Source organism: Thalassophryne amazonica, chromosome 18 (assembly GCF_902500255.1).
Source record: "Thalassophryne amazonica chromosome 18, fThaAma1.1, whole genome shotgun sequence".
NCBI classification, from domain to species: Eukaryota; Metazoa; Chordata; class Actinopteri; order Batrachoidiformes; family Batrachoididae; genus Thalassophryne; species Thalassophryne amazonica.
Window position 1 is genome coordinate 57,047,425 of NC_047120.1, and position 19,858 is coordinate 57,067,282.

Consider the following 19,858-nt stretch of genomic DNA (forward strand, 5'->3'; position numbering starts at 1 on the left):
ACAAGTTCCTCAAAGTACTCAGTCTAAATTAATTTGAACAACTTTGATATTGTCTCGTCAGTAGTGAAATGCTAGTGGCGATTAGGTTTAGCATGAGTGTTTATGTTATCCAGGGTTAGCATTTTTCTTTAATGCGCCCGGTTAGTACACAAACATGCCGATGCAATGATACGTGCTGTAATTAATTGTTTACTCCACATCCAGAAATTTGGTCATTTTTATCTCACTAATCCGTCTACAACAGTTACATCACCTTCATTAAACACCCACAGTGTCTGTATACAACAGTGAGCAGCCGCTATCAGCGAGTACTGGGGAACTACATCAGTCCTTCCTGACGTTACGGAGAAATATCCATTTAGTTCAACAGATTTGGACAGGCAGACTCTGGACAAAAAGCCACAGTCTGTTGTCTGTTATCATCGAGTGCACGTTCGCGCATGCACATATATAAATACACGGCTTGTTTACAGGAAACTGTCAGCTGTGTGTCCTTATGATAAATAAACAGGGAAGCGTCTCCTTTTTTTTTTAATGATGGCATATACAGGCCTGCGTGAGGAATATTGACGGAAAGATTGAAAGCATTCTCAAGGGCTTTTCCAACATGACACATGGCTCTCGCTCTGTAGTTTTTCTCTCCTAGCCTTCAGTTTTACCCTTCCATTTCTCTGGGCTCGGTTTTTTATTTATCATAGGCGGCATACATCGGCGCGCACAGGGGTTTGCAGGAAAGAGAGCTGTCATAAACGCATTTATCATTAGGGGTTGCCAATAAGGACATTGGTAATATGAGCGAATGTAATGCGAGAGTAAAAGTGGAGATACTGGCATGACAATGAAGGAGGGGGTTGAGAAAAAAAAGGAGAATGTGCTTTGAGGTTAGAGGAGACGCCTGTAGCGTGGATCCAACGGGGAACAAGCTGTTTCACTGCTTCAAACTATCTATTGTTGGAAAAACAGCATTGTACCTTACAACCTCCTAACTGTGCAGCTCAGGATATCACAGCCCGCATTAGCAGTCAGCACGCGCAGCGCAGAAGATGTCGCACACTACGCTTTGCTGAACATTTCATTGTTTGTGCCTTCTCGCCTCTTCGCCATACTTCAACTGCAAGTGAGGGTGTTCCCGCTGTTCTATTTACAAAGTGGTGTTAAGGCGTCAGTAAATCGTTTGAGGTCCACCTCAGTCGACGTTCGCGGCTTCCCTGATCAAGGATCAAAACCTGCGTATTTTTATTGCGTCTTCCAAGGACGGAATAAAAACGGACATCTTTCTGTCTGTCTGTTAGCAGGATTATGTCAAAACTACTGCATGGATTTTGATGAAATTTTCACCACAGACAGATATTAAGTCCTGGGAGAACCCATTAAATTTTGGAGGTGATCTGAATACAAATCTGGATCTGGATTGTGGATCAAGTTTCACTTTATATAGGCTTTGAGGGATTACTGTTAACAGGATTATGTCAAAACTACTGCATGGATTTTGACAAAATTTTCAACACAGATACATATTAGGCCATGGAAGACTCCATTAAAGGTTGCAGGTGATCTGCATCCGGGTCCGGATTCTGAATCAAGATTCACTTTTTATATAGTCTTTGAAGGATTACGTCAAAAGTACTTCATGGATTCTCACCAAATTTGCACCACAGATAGGTATTAAGGCGTGGAAGACTCCACTGAATTTTGGAGGTGATCTGGATTCTGGCTCAAGATTTCACTTTATATATGTTTTGAAGGATTCCATCAAAACTAAATCAAATCAAATCAATTTTATTTATATAGCGCCAAATCACAACAAACAGTTGCCCCAAGGCGCTTTATATTGTAAGGCAAAGCCATACAATAATTACAGAAAAACCCAACGGTCAAAACGACCCCCTATGAGCAAGCACTTGGTGACAGTGGGAAGGAAAAACTCCCTTTTAACAGGAAGAAACCTCCATCAGAACCAGGCTCAGGGAGGGGCAGTCTTCTGCTGAGACTGGTTGGGGCTGAGGGAGAGAACCAGGAAAAAGACATGCTGTGGAAGAGAGCAGAGATCAATCACTAATGATTAAATGCAGAGTGGTGCATACAGAGCAAAAAGAGAAAGAAACACTCAGTGCATCATGGGAACCCCCCAGCAGTCTAAGTCTATAGCAGCATAACTAAAGGATGGTTCAGAGTCACCTGATCCAGCCCTAACTATAAGCTTTAGCAAAAAGGAAAAACTACTTCACGGATTCTCACCAAATTTGTGCCACAGATAGATATTAGGGCATGGAAGACTCCACTGAATTTTGTAGGGGATCTGGATCTGGATTCTAGATCAAGATTTCACTTTATATATGTTTTGAAGGATTCCATCAAAACTACTTCACAGATTCTCACCAAATTTGTACCACATATAGATATTAGGGCGTGGAAGCCTCCACTGAATTTTGGAGGTGATCTGGATCTGGATTCTGGATCAAGATTTCACTTTATATATGTTTTGAAGGATTACATCAAACTACTTCACAGATTATCACCAAATTTGTACCACAGATAGATATTAGGGCATGGAAGACTCCACTGAATTTTGTAGGGGATCTGGATCTGGATTCTAGATCAAGATTTCACTTTATATATGTTTTGAAGGATTCCATCAAAACTACTTCTCAGATTCTCACCAAATTTGTGCCACAGATAGATATTAGGGCGTGGAAGACTCCACTGAATTTTGGAGGTGATCCGGATCTGGATCTGGATTCTGGATTCTGGATCAAGATTTCACTTTATATGTTTTGAAGGATTACATCAAACTACTTCACGGATTATCACCAAATTTGTAACACAGATAGATATTAGGGCGTGGAAGACTCCACTTAATTTTGGAGGGGATCTGGATCTGGATTCTAGATCAAGATTTCACTTTATATATGTTTTGAAGGATTCCATCAAAACTACTTCACAGATTCTCACCAAATTTGTACCACAGATAGATATTAGGGCGTGGAAGACTCCACTGAATTTTGGAGGGGATCTGGATCTGGATTCTAGATCAAGATTTCACTTTATATATGTTTTGAAGGATTCCATCAAAACTACTTCACAGATTCTCACCAAATTTGTACCACAGATAGATATTAGGGCGTGGAAGACTCCACTGAATTTTGGAGATGATCTGGATCTGGATTCTGGATCAAGATTTCACTTTATATGTTTTGAAGGATTACATCAAACTACTTCACGGATTATCACCAAATTTGTACCACAGATAGATATTAGGGCGTGGAAGACTCCACTGAATTTTGGAGGGGATCTGGATCTGGATTCTAGATCAAGATTTCACTTTATATATGTTTTGAAGGATTCCATCAAAACTACTTCACAGATTCTCACCAAATTTGTACCACAGATAGATATTAGGGCATGGAAGACTCCACTGAATTTTGGAGGTGATCCGGATCTGGATCTGGATTCTGGATCAAGATTTTACTTTATATGTTTTGAAGGATTACATCAAACTACTTCACGGATTATCACCAAATTTGTAACACAGATAGATATTAGGGCATGGAAGACTCCACTGAATTTTGGAGGGGATCTGGATCTGGATTCTGGATCAAGATTTCACTTTATATATGTTTTGAAGGATTACATCAAAACTACTTCACAGATTCTCACCAAATTTGTACCACAGATAGATATTAGGGCGTGGAAGACTCCACTGAATTTTGGAGGTGATCCGGATGCAGATTGGTGGATGTCAGAAATCTCTGATTGCTCTTGTTTGTTATTTTTTTTTTAATCTGCATGTTTCCCTTTGCAGATGAGTGACTGTGACATTCACGTCCTCCACATGCATTCTACTTAAAAATTATGCTGTCCTCTTTTTTATTTTTTGTTTTAGCAGTTGGCCTACTTTGTGAATCTAATCTTGGATGCACACAACCCAAGGCAAAGGAGGGAGTTAATAATTTTGCTAGTTGTGGGGGAGTTAAATGATGCATTCAGGTGTTGCCGTGCAGACTGCTGTCTTTACACTTTGTTGGCCTTTTTTTTAAAGATGCTATTTAAACCCATCACCTGATTAAATATACTGGGTGCAAAGGGTTAAGTATTATTTTTGTGTATGTGTGATGGTGAGCTGCCTCACAAAAATAAAGAGCTCTCTCTTTACCACAAAGGTGTGTGTGTGTGTGTGTGTGTTGAGGGGGTTTGACTCTACTGTAGTACGCCCCCCCCCCCCCCCCCCCGACCTCACCACTGCTGATAAATGTGTTTTTCTTCAAGAAAGGAGGTGGTTGTTTGAGAGGAGTCTTTTAATGTAGCTTTTTCTTCCTTTTTTTTTTTCTTTTGCCGCGTGCATGTGTATGTGCACCTCCCTCGCTAATGCAGTTCAGGGCCATGCAGCGGGGCTACGGGCAGGCAGACTCGGAGGCAGGCCCGCAACCTCGACCTCAGCATCATTTGTTTGGATGAGGGCCGTCAGCGCTTGTCGCGCAGCCCATGATGAAGTGTCAGTTGGTAATTGTCCCCGCGAAGCATCCACATCTCAGGGGGTGATGGGAGAGGAGGGGAGGATGGGGGAGGCAGGGAGCTGACAGAGAGAGAAATGGCACCCTAGGCTCCTCCTTCTCTCTCTCTCTGTCTCTCTGTCTTTATTCTCCCTTTCTTGTTACTTTTTCCTCCTCAGTCTTCCTTCCGCTTCACCTCATGCACGATGTCCAGCTTTTTGCAAGTCATCAATGACATAATATATGGTCCTGCGTGGCTTTAACATTTGATCAGTTCTGTCCAAAATTGAACTACTTTATCTTAAACTAATCAGAATCTGAATCAAATTTATTGCCAAGTAAGTTCACACATACAAGGAAAATGATCTGGTGTTATTGGTGCATAAACAATAAGAAAAGAGAAGAAAAGAAAAAAACACTTCTGTAAGAAGTAAAAGAGTCAAATAGGTAAAACTTTATTCACTGTTAATCAGTGGGACTGTGCAAAAACCGTTCAGTGCAGGGACGACCAGTCTGTACTTTGTGGTAGTGGTGGTGGGGATGGGGTAAGTGGGGGTCTCTGGCATTATTTAGTGGTGGTAGTGGCGGAGGAGGGCGGTGGGTGACAAGAAGTTTGTGACCTGGGTGGGAGGGCTCGGCCACAATCTTCCTTGCTTGCCTCAGGGCCCTGGAGACTTACAGGTCCTGTAGGGATGGCAGACTGTAGCTGATCACCTTTAACTGCTTAATGCACAACTAGTCTTTAATAGTAACCACAGGTGCATCTTTAACCAGTTTCTCAGAATAGTCATTTCTTAACAGAATTTGTGCATAAGAATGGTGCCCACAAAAAAAGTTTTCTCAAGATCACATAAGTTTGTCCTTGACTGATTTCTGTCACTCAGCAAAGTTTGATCCAAATTAGATCAAATTTGATCAACCATGGTCAGACACACAAGACCAAAAAATAAATAAAAGGATGCAAACGGGGGAAAAAGATACAGCTATGAAGGAGAGTGGTTCCACCTTGGTGAAGAGGAATGGAAGATGAATACTAAAGGTCGGAGAGGGAAATGTATAGAGAGAGGTGTGAATATGGAAGAAATCACCTTGAGATGGGCCTTTTTATTTTCAGTACTCATGCCGCCACTACCGTCACCACCTCTAAAATGATGCGATGAAAACTGCAATACGTGCCACATCAGTGCTTTGGTGCCTTATGGAAGGTAGAAGAATGAACTTAAGAACAAAGAGGGGAAAAGTGGCATCTTAAACTGGGGGGAGACAGCAGGTGATGAGATGAGGAGGGGAAAAAAATCGGACTGTAAAATGACCATTTTACTTCAGTGTGTGGCTCCTTGTGACACCCCGAGGACAGCGGCTGAATTAGGAAGAGGCAGATGGGTTATCTCCCCCCCAACCAGGTCTTCCTATCACTGTCTGTGTGTCTGGTTCTTAGTTGGCTGCAGGTGGAACGCAACCTGCCACTCCTGCTGTCTAAATGAGGGATCCCCCCCGCCGCTTCGCTCTCCCTCACCGCGCACCAACCAGCCTCTCTCTCTCCTTTTAATGGGTCACTGGCCTGGGGCGCCTAACCAGCTCCCGCTGGAGCAGCGCATACACACACACACACACACAGATTGTACGTTCCAGCCACTGCTGGATACACTCGCACGTCATGCAACACTCACACATCCACCAAAAAAGGCGCCAGTAAGCGAAACCACAGCCGTCCAAAATGATGCCACGCTCTGTTAGATGATGAATCTTTTTCATGATTAGTTGGTTGAGCATTGAGCAGGGAGGCGCTCTGCTTAGGCCCTTTAATGGGCCATAATTTGGAAGATAACTGTATTGTCCTATTCCTCTTGACATTTAAATCTAATCAGACCCTGCTGGTTTGTGGAATATTCATCCCTGTGGGCTGAGGCTAACCAATTAGAAACAAAGCCCGCCCTTACACACGCATACGAGCATGTTGAATTTATTATTTCTTGCATTGCATGTTTATTTTTTATTTTGCTTAAGTGACTTTCTTTTTGCAAGACTTAAGTAGCAGAATAGTACAGCAGATGCACGCAAAAGCACATACGCACAAGCCACGCTCAGGTGCACGCCAAGGCCTCGTCTTCTGGGCTCGTTATTGCCACGGATGAGATGCTCACTTTGATTAACACTTCTCTTTCATCCTCTTCATTAAGAGAGGAAAGTCACTGCTGCAGCCTCCCCACATGAAAAGGCAGCATGAATTACAATCCACTTATTCCATAGGCTGCCGCTCAGTCCGCACAATGGCAGTTAGTAGCTTGGAGTAATAGGAAAATAGTGTTTCTGATTGTTTCTTTGGACGATGTGGTGTACACCGAGACCACGCTACTGAACAAAGGCCAACGTCTATGTTAGAGGACCCATACGGCTTGATTCGATGGAACCCGATAAAAGCGATAAAAAAAAAAAAGCGATAAAAGCCCCTAGACCAGCCAATTTCCTATGGCGACGCGTCCTGTCGAATGGAGTTGAGGCCCCTTTTCAATGTGAACCACCTGGTGCTGAGGGAAGTGATTAAGGTTGGCACTACAAGGGGCGAAGAACTGCTTTGTTGTGGAGGACTGAGATGGAGGGGACAGTGTTCCATTGAGTTTGTTTTCTTGGCGAAATACTGGAATTTGGTTTGCATCAATACATGGGGGTTGTACCATGGCGGGTTGTACCATGGTGGGTTGTTGGTGCTCAATAAGCAAAACTTATTTTGATCGTGCCATGGGCTTTGGGTCTTGATGCTGACGTTGATTGCCAAGTTGGTTTGCGCGTTGGAAATACACCAACACAGGAGGAATGGTGCCCACTCCCAAATGGAATGCACATACCAGATGAAATGGTTCAAAGAGTGGGTAAGTAGAGTGAAAATCAGGAGATCTCACTGGGTCCTTACCAAATATGATACAAATATTGAATGTTTATGAGTTCAATGGTACGGATATTTAATTCTGGGAAAGTGTACGTTCCAGCTTTCACTGAATTAAGTATTCACTCCATTGAATGAATGTAAAAACATTCATTATTTGTTTTATATAACGGCTAAAATAGATCCTTGTCATTTGATATTATATTCATTTATAAACAACAGAAAAGGGACTTACATTTTGGTGTGCGTCACTGGTGCTTTGACATCAAAAATCCAACATAAACTTCAAATAGGAGTCCAGAATTGTTCTCAGTCAACTTGGAAACCCAGTTAGATAGTTCAAAAATAATTCTGATGATGTAGTCTGGGATACTTCTAAAAAAAAAAGATTTTGTGTACTTCCTCAGTCCAGCAAAAAAATCGCGTCAGAAATTTGTGGCGTAGTGGATTTGTTTTGTGTGTGTGTGTGTTAGACGAATTAGCACTGTCAATTAGCTTAAATCGTCGTTCGTCAGCAAAACGAACTCCATCCGCCATGTTTAGCTAAACACCGCCCCCACTAGTGTGTGCATGGGCTGGGTTCGCAGCGTGCAATGGTACAAAACGTATGGAACCAAATTTGCACGGTAAATGGACCGAATAATCCATGTCACGTAACATACAAAGCACCAGTCAAATGGCAAGACGTTACATAAAGTTAGCTAATGGTGCTAATGTGGTAGTTAATCCAGTGAAAATTTAGTTTGTTGTGTATTTTTTTCCAGGTCGTCATTACTTTCCTCTGTAGCGATGCCTATAGTGACGTCCCTAGCAGGTCCCAGCAAAGTAAATAGGTCTTCGGTATCAGCAGTAATGCAACTGTGATGGTTGTGGAGGAAACCCTGTTTTGGACTCTTAAAGGCATGGGATACCTGGAATGTGCACTGTTCTATCCATCAATCACTCTTCCTGACACCTATTTAAATGATCCACCCATGACCTCCTGAGTGCAGGCAAGGATAGAGTTTCAATCACTGTTAGGGTTGGCAAAAGCAAATAAGACCTGGGATAAACAGAACCTAGCCAACCATACAGACAAAGTAGGAGGTTAGCAAGACACCACCTACCATCAGGATAGTCACCGCGAGTTCAAGTAAATATGGTTTATAAGGGAAATGATTAAACTGTAATTAGATGAGCTTACATTCACACTCATCTATAAACACGTAACGCAATCAAATCCACAACCTTTGTGGGTAATAAAGCGTATTAAACAAGCTAGATGGCTACTTGCATTCGCCTACGACACTATCCTTTGGCTTGCCTTGTGCAACGACGAGAGTGAACCAGGCAGACGAGCAGTTCAACTAAGGTCACTGCAAAAACTGATATTTAAGAAAGTAAAAAATGACTTGTTTAAAGAAAGTTTGACTTAATCTTTGTCTAAATAGAAAAATAATCTTGGCAAGTTAAAAAAAAAAAGACTTGTTTAAAGAAAGTTTGACTTAATCCTTGTCTAAATAGAAAAATAATCATTTTTTACATCAGAAAAAATGTCTTACTTTGGGAAAATGTATCTCACTTTTTCTTAAGTTTTTCTTTTTTCTTTTTTTTCCAGCTAATATCAAGTAAAGGCAATGGATTTCAAATCATCCAAGCAGAAGAACAAGATTGTTTTCCTTATTTTAACACAGAGGCTAATCTTAAAATAAGAATTCTGTCTAGTTTTAAGTCACATTTTGATTAGTCAGTGCCTAGACATTTTGCTACTTTTGAGAATTCTAACCAAGTCGTATTTTTTATCCCATTGGCAGATTTCTTTGGCTTAATACAAGACAATTTGGCTAGATTTCGGATTATTTGTCTTATTTTGCGAGGGGCCGTTTGCAGTGGTTAAGAAATGGTATGGTCCACTTAAGGACTGTTTATTAGGGGGCTTGATACCAGAAGATCCTTGGTTCAAATCCCAGCCTGACCAGAAAATCACTTGGGCAAGGTCCTTAATCCCCTAGTTGCTCCCGGTGTATAGTGAGCACCTTGTGTGGCAGCACCCTAACATCGGGGTGAATGTGTGGCATCATTGTAAAGCGCTTTGAGCATCTAATGCAGATGGAAAAGCGCTATATAAATGTAATCCATTTACCATTACCATTTATTACAAGATTCTTCCAGGCTTGACTCGTATATATTCTCGTATTTACAGTTACAGGTGAGAAGAATGTTTTGAACACCCAAGCCTGTTGTTTTTACCTCTTTTGGGGGGCCAAGTCCCCCCCAAACGTACCCACTGTAATTCAAACCATGTGCGTAACCAGGGAAAAGGGGAACAACTTTTCTGTATTGATGAGAATTTTACTGTAACCACAAAAATAGTGCGTAAATACATAAAGCTCAGTAATAAAACGTTGCAATAAAAGGTTAATTTGCAGCCGGAATCATTCCGACTACATACAGACTCACTGGATAAAAGTCCCATTAAATGGCCTTCATTCTGTTTAGTTTGAGTTTGTCACTGTGACATTAAATGAAAACGGACACTGCTGTACTTGACTCAAATAATTCACTGCTCATAATTTTGGCTTCGATTCAGTGCATCTTAAACTTGATTATATGAAGGACTCGTGTGCAGATTGCAGTTTATATCCCATTTCAGCTTTAATTATCACTTGCTTTGCCTTGTGGTGGTTTGGATGATGGGGAAGGTTGAATCTCATTTTTCGTGAGGCGCACAAACGTTCGACGAGCATTTCAAGTGGCTTTAAAAGCTCACTTCCCCCCCTAGATTCAAATCTGGAATTTCTCATGCACATAGAAATGTCAAACTCTGACAAATTATCCCATTGGGAACTAAACTTTGTCCTTTCTTTGGTTCCTTGAAGAGATCTGTTTTCCAACATTTCCAATTTTTTCATTATGCCCCAACTCGCTACACTGAAGTTTTTCCAGTCCTTTTCTGATCACCTCCTGCCTGCCTTTGCCTTGTGCTTTCAGTTAAGTTTGGCTTTATCTCCCTCTATCTGAATTTCTGTTTCTCTTTAAATCTCTTGTCATCTCAGTTTATCTCTTCGTTATCTTCACCGTCTCCATCTTGGCCTTAAGGCCTGTATGACTTTTGTAACATGAAGAAGGAACAGTGGAGAATGCCTTCATTGTTTTTGTACCCTGCTGTGTGTGTGTGTGTGTGTGTGTGTGTGTGTGTGTGTGTGTGTGTGTGTGTGTGTGTGTGTGTGTGTGTGTGTGTGTGTGTGTGTGTGTTGTTTGAGATGGCGATAAGGTGAATTCAGTTGAACACAGTGTTTAATTTGCAGTTCTCCGGGAGCATTTCTATTGACATTGTCTGGGTTCAACTTTAGTCACTTCATTTGAACTCACTCCCAGGTCTTTAGTTGAAATAGCTTAAATTCAGGATGTCCTGATGGTTTTTGTTACACTTGACTCCAATTCAAGTTGTTTAATATCGAGTATCTGCCAGTATCGAGTTCCGAAGCAATACTTGCATTTTCCTAGATACAGTATTATACTTGTACACAACACATGCTTAACAATTAAACAGCTCTGAAATGCATCAAGAAAAAAATTCCATTCAATCCAAAATGCTCATTGTTTTTTATTTATAAATCTATTATTTTTTTAATGAAGTAAACAAATGGGGCATTTATGGCTCATGAATTCTACTTAGTGTAGCATTGTAGTAGTAAAACTAGAACACTCAGAATAGTATTGATTGAACAACATTGATGAAAGAGTGCTGACTGTTCCTATTATTATATGCAAAAATGTATTATTTATTATTATAAGTTATATCTTCAAAAGTGGACCTTTACACAAAAATGGGTGCAGGGTTGGGGAGCGTATTCTTCCAATCTCTTACCCTTGTGGTTATGTACAGAAGGCCTATCTCTTGTAACTTGTATATTCATGTAGAAATCATTACCTGATTGGCCCGTGAGAAGCGTACCGCATGTGCCATCCATCAGAAGAAAACTAGATGCATATTTGAAGTGAAGCAGAGTCCAAATATGCTTTGAAGCATGCGCTGTGGCGCTGCTGGTAAACTAGCAGCAAGCACCGTCAGCACCACAGAACACAGACTGATCTCTGTCAGACTCTTGTTTAATATATCAGATCCCCGTTAATCAAAAATTGCCTTGATTTGGCACTATTCCAACGGCTACGACTGTATTGAGACACCCCAAAGAAAAATGACGTCCCACAACAGGATCGGCATCAGAAGCTTTGCTTATTTCATGCACACAGTATGTTTACAGTAACCCAATAAAATTTTAAAAAGGCACCTTGTTCTATGTTTTATGTTTCTCACACCCTAAAACAAGCTGTTCAACCTTGTACACGCAAGTGGAATATTTGAACATGCCATCCTCTTGTTTTGGTGTTAATGAGGAAAATGGAACCTTTAGAAACCAATGGTGCCACCAAGCTCAGTTTTTTTTCTTAGGGTTTTGATACAGGAAAGTTGAGACAACGGTATAAAATACAGAAAGTCTGGGTCGGTCAGGGATCGCTGTGCGCTGGTTAAGGGGTAGCATTTATGAGTCCCGTTCAGATCTGGATTGTTAAACGCATTCCGTTTACACAGCAGAAGGTCTAACTGATGCCGTTGCCAGTTTGGCTGTACTGAAGCATAGTAAGCAGCCCAGGAACGCATGGTAACAAGTGGCTGATGCCTTGATTGCAGCAGTTGAGTGTCTGGGTTTGATTGAGTAATTGACCTAGATCCAGAATAACATCCAGACTTTTAATACCTCTCTGGACTTGGCCATCAGAAGTGTATCTGTATGCGTTGAAAGTAATGAACCGCTAGAGACATTTACTTGTCTTGGCAGTGACATTCATGTCTTGAGGTCCTCGGCCATTGAGATCAGGAGATGCCTACGAAGAGTTTATGCAGTCATGAGGTTGCTGGATAGAGTTGTTTGGCAGTGCTGATATTTTTGCAGGAGAACAAAAGGTCCTTGACTTTAGTGTCCTGGGCCCAGTTTCATAAAGCAGTCTAACCTTGTTTAGTCAACTAAACTCATGCAATCAACTAATCTTTTACGTTAGTTGTTGCACAAACTGCTTAGTCGGCTAAAGTCTCATGTTACCCGACTAAAGTTTTTAGCCTGGTACAGGGGAGGCTAATCTTATTTTAGTCAACAAAACTTAAGTGTCTTACCTCAAAAATGGCGTCTATCATGTACCAACACTCGAGAGCAGCCCTACCTTGTTCGTATTCTTCCAAAACGAGAGCTTCCTCCGCTTTTGGCCATAGTTGTAGCAGACGACTGTCGTGTTTGTGACAGTTCTCCCATTGGCCACCGGGTGTCGCTGTTATGCTGAGCAGCATTGTTCTGCCGTTCGTATGTGTCCATAAATGTTAATAGAGTCAGTTAACGAAACAAAGGCTGGATAGTTCATGACAGTGACCAACCCGGAAGTAAACAAAATTCTTGCACATTGGAGGTGTTTCTTGGCAGCGGCGCTCGCGAGGCCACAGTGACCGCGAAAATTGTCCACTAATGTATGACGGCTAATTTACAAGTTTAGCCATCGATGTGAAACGGTGATTAGATGGAGACTAAGTAAGCTTAATAGATTAGACTGAAACCAGGCCCTGGTGTTACCTGTCTTAGTGTGTGGTTGTGAGACTTGCACCCTAACCACCGACCTCAGGTGGCAACTGGTTGTCTTTGGTACTAGTATCCTTGGGTACCACCAGAATGACTTGGTGCCAAACCAGAGGTTTCGTTCCATTATTATTTGCGTTGTAAGGGAACATCAATCATGACATTTTGGACGTGGTGTTTTTATGTGTGCATGATTAAGGCCAAGGGAACGCCGACGTCTCACCTGGCTGTGGTAGATAGATGGTTACTTTTAAGACACGTAGATGGACTGTTTGTCCGCCTGGGTGGTTGGTATCCAGGATCCAGAGCATGTTCCCACACTTGACCTGTATCTTTTGTGGAAAAGTGTTGGCATTATAACCTCAACACGTTGAAATCTGAAGAAATGTTCTGGCTGATTTCCCCGTCTGCTCTGACACTATCAATCCTTCTATTCCCACAAATGTGACATGAAGCCTGCTTGTCTTCCAAAGCCTGCTTGACAGCTCCTTCCGATCTATACACACACACATGCATGCACGCACACAAAAATGCTTTGGATCAGATCCCTGGCTGGCCGTGAGCGCTGCAGAGGTGCTGATTAATCAGAGGAAGGTTGTGTGGTCTCCTCTTTTGATGCACCTTTCACTTGCTGCCTGCAAAGTCCTTGAGGCAACGTGCGTTTCTGCACGTGGGATTCTGGAGTCCGAGCTCGCATTCCTCCAGTGTGTTTGCTTTTCAGGGAGAGAGGAAACAGTGTGTGTGTGTGAGAGACAGAGCGAGAGAAAGATTGTGTTCTTGAGTTGCAAACTGTAAGAGGATCCGCTGCAGGACGGCCCCACAGGCAACCGGTGTAGCCAGGAAGAAACATGGAACAGTGGCAGCACACATCACCGCATACAGTGAGGGATGCATGCACAGGATTGTGTGTGTGTGTGTGTGTGTGTGCACGCGCACACGTCTTTGTTCTGTCTGGCACGTAAATCATAATGGATCTCATTATCCAGCTGGGTCGGCTTGTCTGGAGGGAGATGATAGCCGGATGGCTGAGGGGCCGCCACGACTCATACGCACACAAACGCACGCTCGGGCATAGCTAAATGTACACGTTAATGAACTCAATACCTGCTGTAGGGACATGCACGATTTATTCCCACGCTTGTATCAGGAGGACATGAACGCGCGCACGTTTTTCCACTCTCGGGGGAACTTGCATTGGTTTATATGCATTTCTAGCTCTGAAGGGGGAAGATTTATTGAAAGTACAATATGGCAAAACCTAGATTATTACCAAACCCAGAGCAAAAAAGTAGTCTTGAGAATTAACACTTCACGGGATCAGCTTTTTGTCTGCTATACTGGAAATACATCCCCTGTAGGTGACTGTGGGAAGACATTTTGTCCCCACAACCTGTATAATTACACACTTATATACACACACACACATCCAGCCCGTGCAGACACAATGGACATTAGTGGCTCAGCTTGCCGGCAGACAGAAGGCGAAGTGATGCAGACCAGAGGGAGGTACGGATGAAAAATGGAACATATCCTCTTGCTTCCTCTCTTCGCCTCCTTTTTTGTCTTCCTTCCTTCCTGGCAGGACTGAAGAATTTCAATGCAATATCCATTTGTGATTTTTGCTGAATAATACTGTAGTTGTGATTATTTTTAATAAGCTTTTTTGTCATTCTATATAAAATTAAATAATGTGACTAGAGTATAATGTCAAGTTTTTATTCTTCCTATATAAAAATAATTGGAGAAAGTTGATTGGCTGGTTGTTCTTGTATATGGAAATGTGACATACAGTATGTCATATTGTTGGTTGTTGACAATTTTTAGTCAATGAATCTGAGAAAAATAGACATCTAAACATTGCTAGTTTTCCAAAAATGGCTCAACTAGTTTAGCAATGAGAATTTTACTACACAAGATGGTGACATCCTGTAAAAACATTTGGAGGGAAGATCTCAATGGACTATTTTGGGTCTTGACATTCTGTATTATATAACAGCTGAGTGGATCCTTCTCATTTGATTGATGGGTTGTATGTCATGTGACATAGATTATTCCTCCCATTTGACATTATGTTTCACTGTAATAGCTCTTTTTAGCATGCAATTTTGGTGCTATATGGAAGGTGCTATATGGAATGTGCTATTGCACGCACCAACCACCGTGCACGCTCACACTACCGGGGCCAGTGTTTGTTTTGCTGGCGGACGACGATTTGAGCTAATTGATGCTGCCAATTCTTGTAACACACAAAAAAGCAAGTCCACTATGCTGTAAACCGTCTGGAAGCATGAAGAGCTGTTAGGATGAAAAGCTGGACAAATTTAGTTATTTTTCACTGGAACTGCACAGTCTTTTTTTTTTTAAGTACACGAAGTCAGTGCACGGCATCACGAACTACATCGTTGCAATTTTAGGCTCCAATTTAAGGTTCGCGTTGCACTGTTAAACTCCAGTGGTACCCCAAAATGCAAGTCCCTTTTCTGTTGTTTATAAATTAATAAAATATCAAATGACAAAGATCTATTTTAGCCGTTATATAAAACAAATAATGAATCTTTTTCATTCTTTCAATGGAACGAATATTTAATTCGGTGAAAGCTGAAATGTTCCATTCAACTCAGCTTCGCCTAGTTGAATGGAACATTCCATGTTTCACCTCATGAAATCTTCTTACCTTTGAACTCATAAACATTCATTATTTGTATATTGTTCCACTACCAGAAGAGCGAACAATCCCAGCACTTAGCTGTGATGGCTAACATTCTACTTACAAAAGTTACCTTCTTCTGGACACATGATATATTACGATGTTTGTAATAATGTACAAGTGATGTAAAATAAACTGTCTGTTGATTTGGTATTCCTACTAGTTTACCAAGGGTGAAACACAAAGACAAATAGCGCACCGCAAGGAAATTGTAAAAATGTTTCACATCATTTTAATGTGTTTTTAATGGTTTGAAAGCAATTTGAGTCGTTGCTAGCTCACATCTAGCATTATTGAAGTTATTTTTCATAAGACAAACAAAAGTAGGGTTTCATTTGTTGGTAAAAGCTACAGCAGAGTGTTAGGTTACATTTATCAGTATTTACACATCTCTGCTGTTTTGTTTGCATAAGCTAACATTAGCATTGTACAGGGCCTGGGGAAGCTAACATTATCTTCACAAATTCATATGCTGATTCAGAGCTTTTATATAACAGTCAACAAATGTTTCATTGACAGAGTAAAGGTACGTAAAGATACTCATTGGCACGTAATCTGGCATGCCAGTGAGTAAACTCATTGTAAACTGTTGTAAACTGTGTATGGCTGTGTGCCGCTGTGCAAAGAAAATTTTGAAATGTTCAGAACTTCTGGCACGCATTCATTTTGTCAACTAGTCGTGAACGTTGCGCAACTTATTCGAGCGCAGGGCATCTGAAACATTATGATGAGATGGTACATCTGTAATAAATGCAACTGTTTTACTGGTCCATTACAATATATATTATAAATACCTTTGACACAAGATTCCAAATGTGTTTTCTGCTGCACGATGCGCACCACAACCTGCAACTGTAGATAATTTATCTTTGATTCTGGTTTCATCAGCCAAGTTCTGACAGCAAGTGCATCACTGGCTATAAAATTCTTATTTTATATAGCGTGGCGTCAAAGCGGGACGTATTAGCACAATGAATTGCGCGGCAATGCGGGTTCAAGTCCGTGCAAGTGTCAAGGTGCCTTTAGTCAACTGTTGCCAATGCCCGAGCTGTCCGTCGTCTACTTGACATGACTGAAAACATTATTATTTTCACTCTGATCTTTTCAAACCACATAAAACTCTTCTCAAGCATCAGATAGAAAATCACTGAAACATCTTTGGCTGAGTGTGTAATAACGCTCTTCATCACAGCGCTGTCGCCCACATAGGACGCGAGAAGCGGCTTGTGAATCATACATGCAGGCGTTGTTGGCTAAATTAGGCTTTGTGATTCTTGAACACTATCTTGGCACCGCCGGCTTTGAGCTTCTTTGATGCTGTGAATACAGGCGGAGCAGTTGGCTGCTGCTAACACAGTTAAGGCCTACACCATTTGTCTGGACATGACCATTACCCAAGCCAATTACTGGCTGGTGTAGAGGCAACTCGCCAACAACCTAATGTTTTCCCGTCATGGCTGCCCCCTCCTCCAAACTCCGCCCTTTGAAACACACACACACACGGAGGGAGGGGGAGGTGTAGAGTAGAAGGGTGGAGGGCCTGGGGCAGAACCCCCACCCCAACTGATGGACTGTTACAGCTAGTAAACTTTAATTTAAGCCAATGCCTCCCCCTTTTATGTTTACTCTCTGTTCCATTCTCTTGCCTGAACTTTCTCTCTTGCTCCCTTTTTCAAATCATCTCTTTCTCTCTCTCTCTCTCTCTCTCTCAAATTTTCCGTCCATGTGCCAGTTGAGGGACTCATCCGAGCAATCGATGCAGGCTGTCCACCAGCCAAAAGCCCAGTTGGCCGAGCAGTACACCGCTCAATCAGTCTATGCAGCAACACACAGGGCTCTCTCTTACAGAGAAGATGATTCTAAACTCAACTCATTTTCTGAATCACAAACATGTCCATGTCAATTTGGACAATTTGTCATAAACTGCCATGGAAACCCACTCTGAAAATATCGGCTATCATCTTATGGTGAGTTTAGAAAAACATAAGTCTTGCGCTTAATTAAAACAAGGTGACTTTAAGCTGCTCTATATTTTTCCAGCATATCCCCATTGTCTCAACCAAAGAGGTCACTGAGGAACTTAAGGATTCATGAGGTCACTGGATAGTGGTGTCTGGTGATGCCACTACCTGTGCATGAGGACGAAGGCTTTAGCATTTAGTTCATATCATAACAAGGCACACCATGGTGCTATGCTCAAGCAAGGTCAAACCTTACCCACACCATGAGCAAGCACACTGACAACAGTGGGAACTGGAAAAACTCCCTCAGATGTTTAGGAAGAAACCTCCAGCATGCTGGACTCAGTGGGGTGACCATCTGATTTTGCCATACTGAACACATAACACAAAAACACACGACAGAATTGTCAGAACATGCAGTGATTGATAGCATTCTGGCACTTCTGGTCTTACTATATGGTTTGTGAGACATATATGCTAACCAGTAACCCCAAACGACAACTGGATATACTTGGTCCCGGGTGTCTCTGAAGAATCCTTGGATATTTCTGGAATGGCCAGATGAGGTATGCTAATTCCATGGGGAGAGAACATGAGTTATGACACTATCACCGAGTGGGGCACTCCCCTGAGGATGATCCAGTACGCAAATGTCCCAGTCGTGAAGACGCAGGAACTGGACAGTGCCAAGAGGACACCCACGTACCACCTGCTTGTGGTAGATACAAGGCTAGTTTCAGCAGTAAGGGTTAGATTGTTGGTCAACCTGGGTGGTAACTGCACAGCACCCGGTATGGTTCTGATTTTTGGATGCCGATGTCGCAGACCGAACGGTCCCCCTAAAAATCGGTCCCCCTGATGACCCGGTTCACGGATTAATGCCTTGTTTCTGCTTCAAACTGCACACCAGTCATCATCCGTCTCAGCGAAAGATATCTGAACCTTTTGTACAACAATCATTTCCATAAAATAAATTCAGCATTATTTCATCATAACAGGCGGCAGAAGCGATCAGAGCTGCTAGCTGATGTGTTCACTGCTCGTCGGACATTTCAGAACGTCACGGAATTTTGCCTAGTTTCTGCTTAAAACGGCCTTGTTTCTGCTTTAAGGTGACTTGAGAAGGATTTAAAAGGTTTTACCTTGATCATTTGATGGTTAATAATCCCATTAATCCACTTGATTGCTTTTGGGTGAAGAGACTCTGTCTCAGACGTGCTGTTGTGGTCCGAAATGACTCATGCGCAGACCCAAAAAGGCGGACCAATTTTTAGGGGCGGACCATTTGGTCTGCTACACCGGACCACTACCTGCTCCTACTCCTGATCTGAACTGAGACCACCTAGTCCTTTTGTGATGAGATTTTGGTGCAGTACCCAAAAAATGCCTTGCTTGTGTCTTACCGTTGTGCATAATTTTATTGACGTTATGTTTGTTCTTAACAAATTTGAACTTTTAAGGACATCGGTTGGAACTGCTGCTCAGTTTTCCCTGTAAAACTGCAGCAGCACTTAAACAGAGAAGTCAGTCATGTTCCTTTAACGCGTGACACCACAGAGTCAGTTGGGGGCGCTTGTGAAAGGGGCTCAAGTCTAACCACAGACGTGAAACCTGTAATCAAACTCTAAGCATTTCTTTGAATTACAGGAGAACATAAACAACACACCACCGTTTGTAAAATCTCTTTTTAAAACGGGGCAAACTGGAGTTAATCTTGTGGCTCCGTCATCCCTGCTGAGTCCAGACTTCAGTCTTTCAGCACACGAGGTGCGATGCTAATTAAACTTTCAGACAAAACAGCTGTTACGATTCTCCTCTATTTACAGCAGCTGAATGGGCTGTAGATGAGGCCACAGTTGGCTCATTGTGTACTGATGTGGGTTGCGCTTTTTTTTTTTCTTTCTTTCTTTTTCTCAAGCTGGTTAAGCGTCAGTGTGTTTAGACAGCAGACGCACTTTAACAGCCGCACTGCTCACTGCACTTTCACTGTTTTGTTGGATGGGTGTGCCCATGCAGGACTCATACTGCTGTCTGACTAGAGTCGACGATTTCAGTGGTGTGTGTCTGTTTGTTCATTTGGGCTTTTTCAAGTTTGAGACTGGAAACAGTTCTCTGTTTCAGTATCAAGCAAGACTCAGTCCACAGTCCAAGGTAGGGAATTGGCCCACTCTGTCGGTGTGGTTTTTGGGTTCCCCTTGGTAGTGGGATAT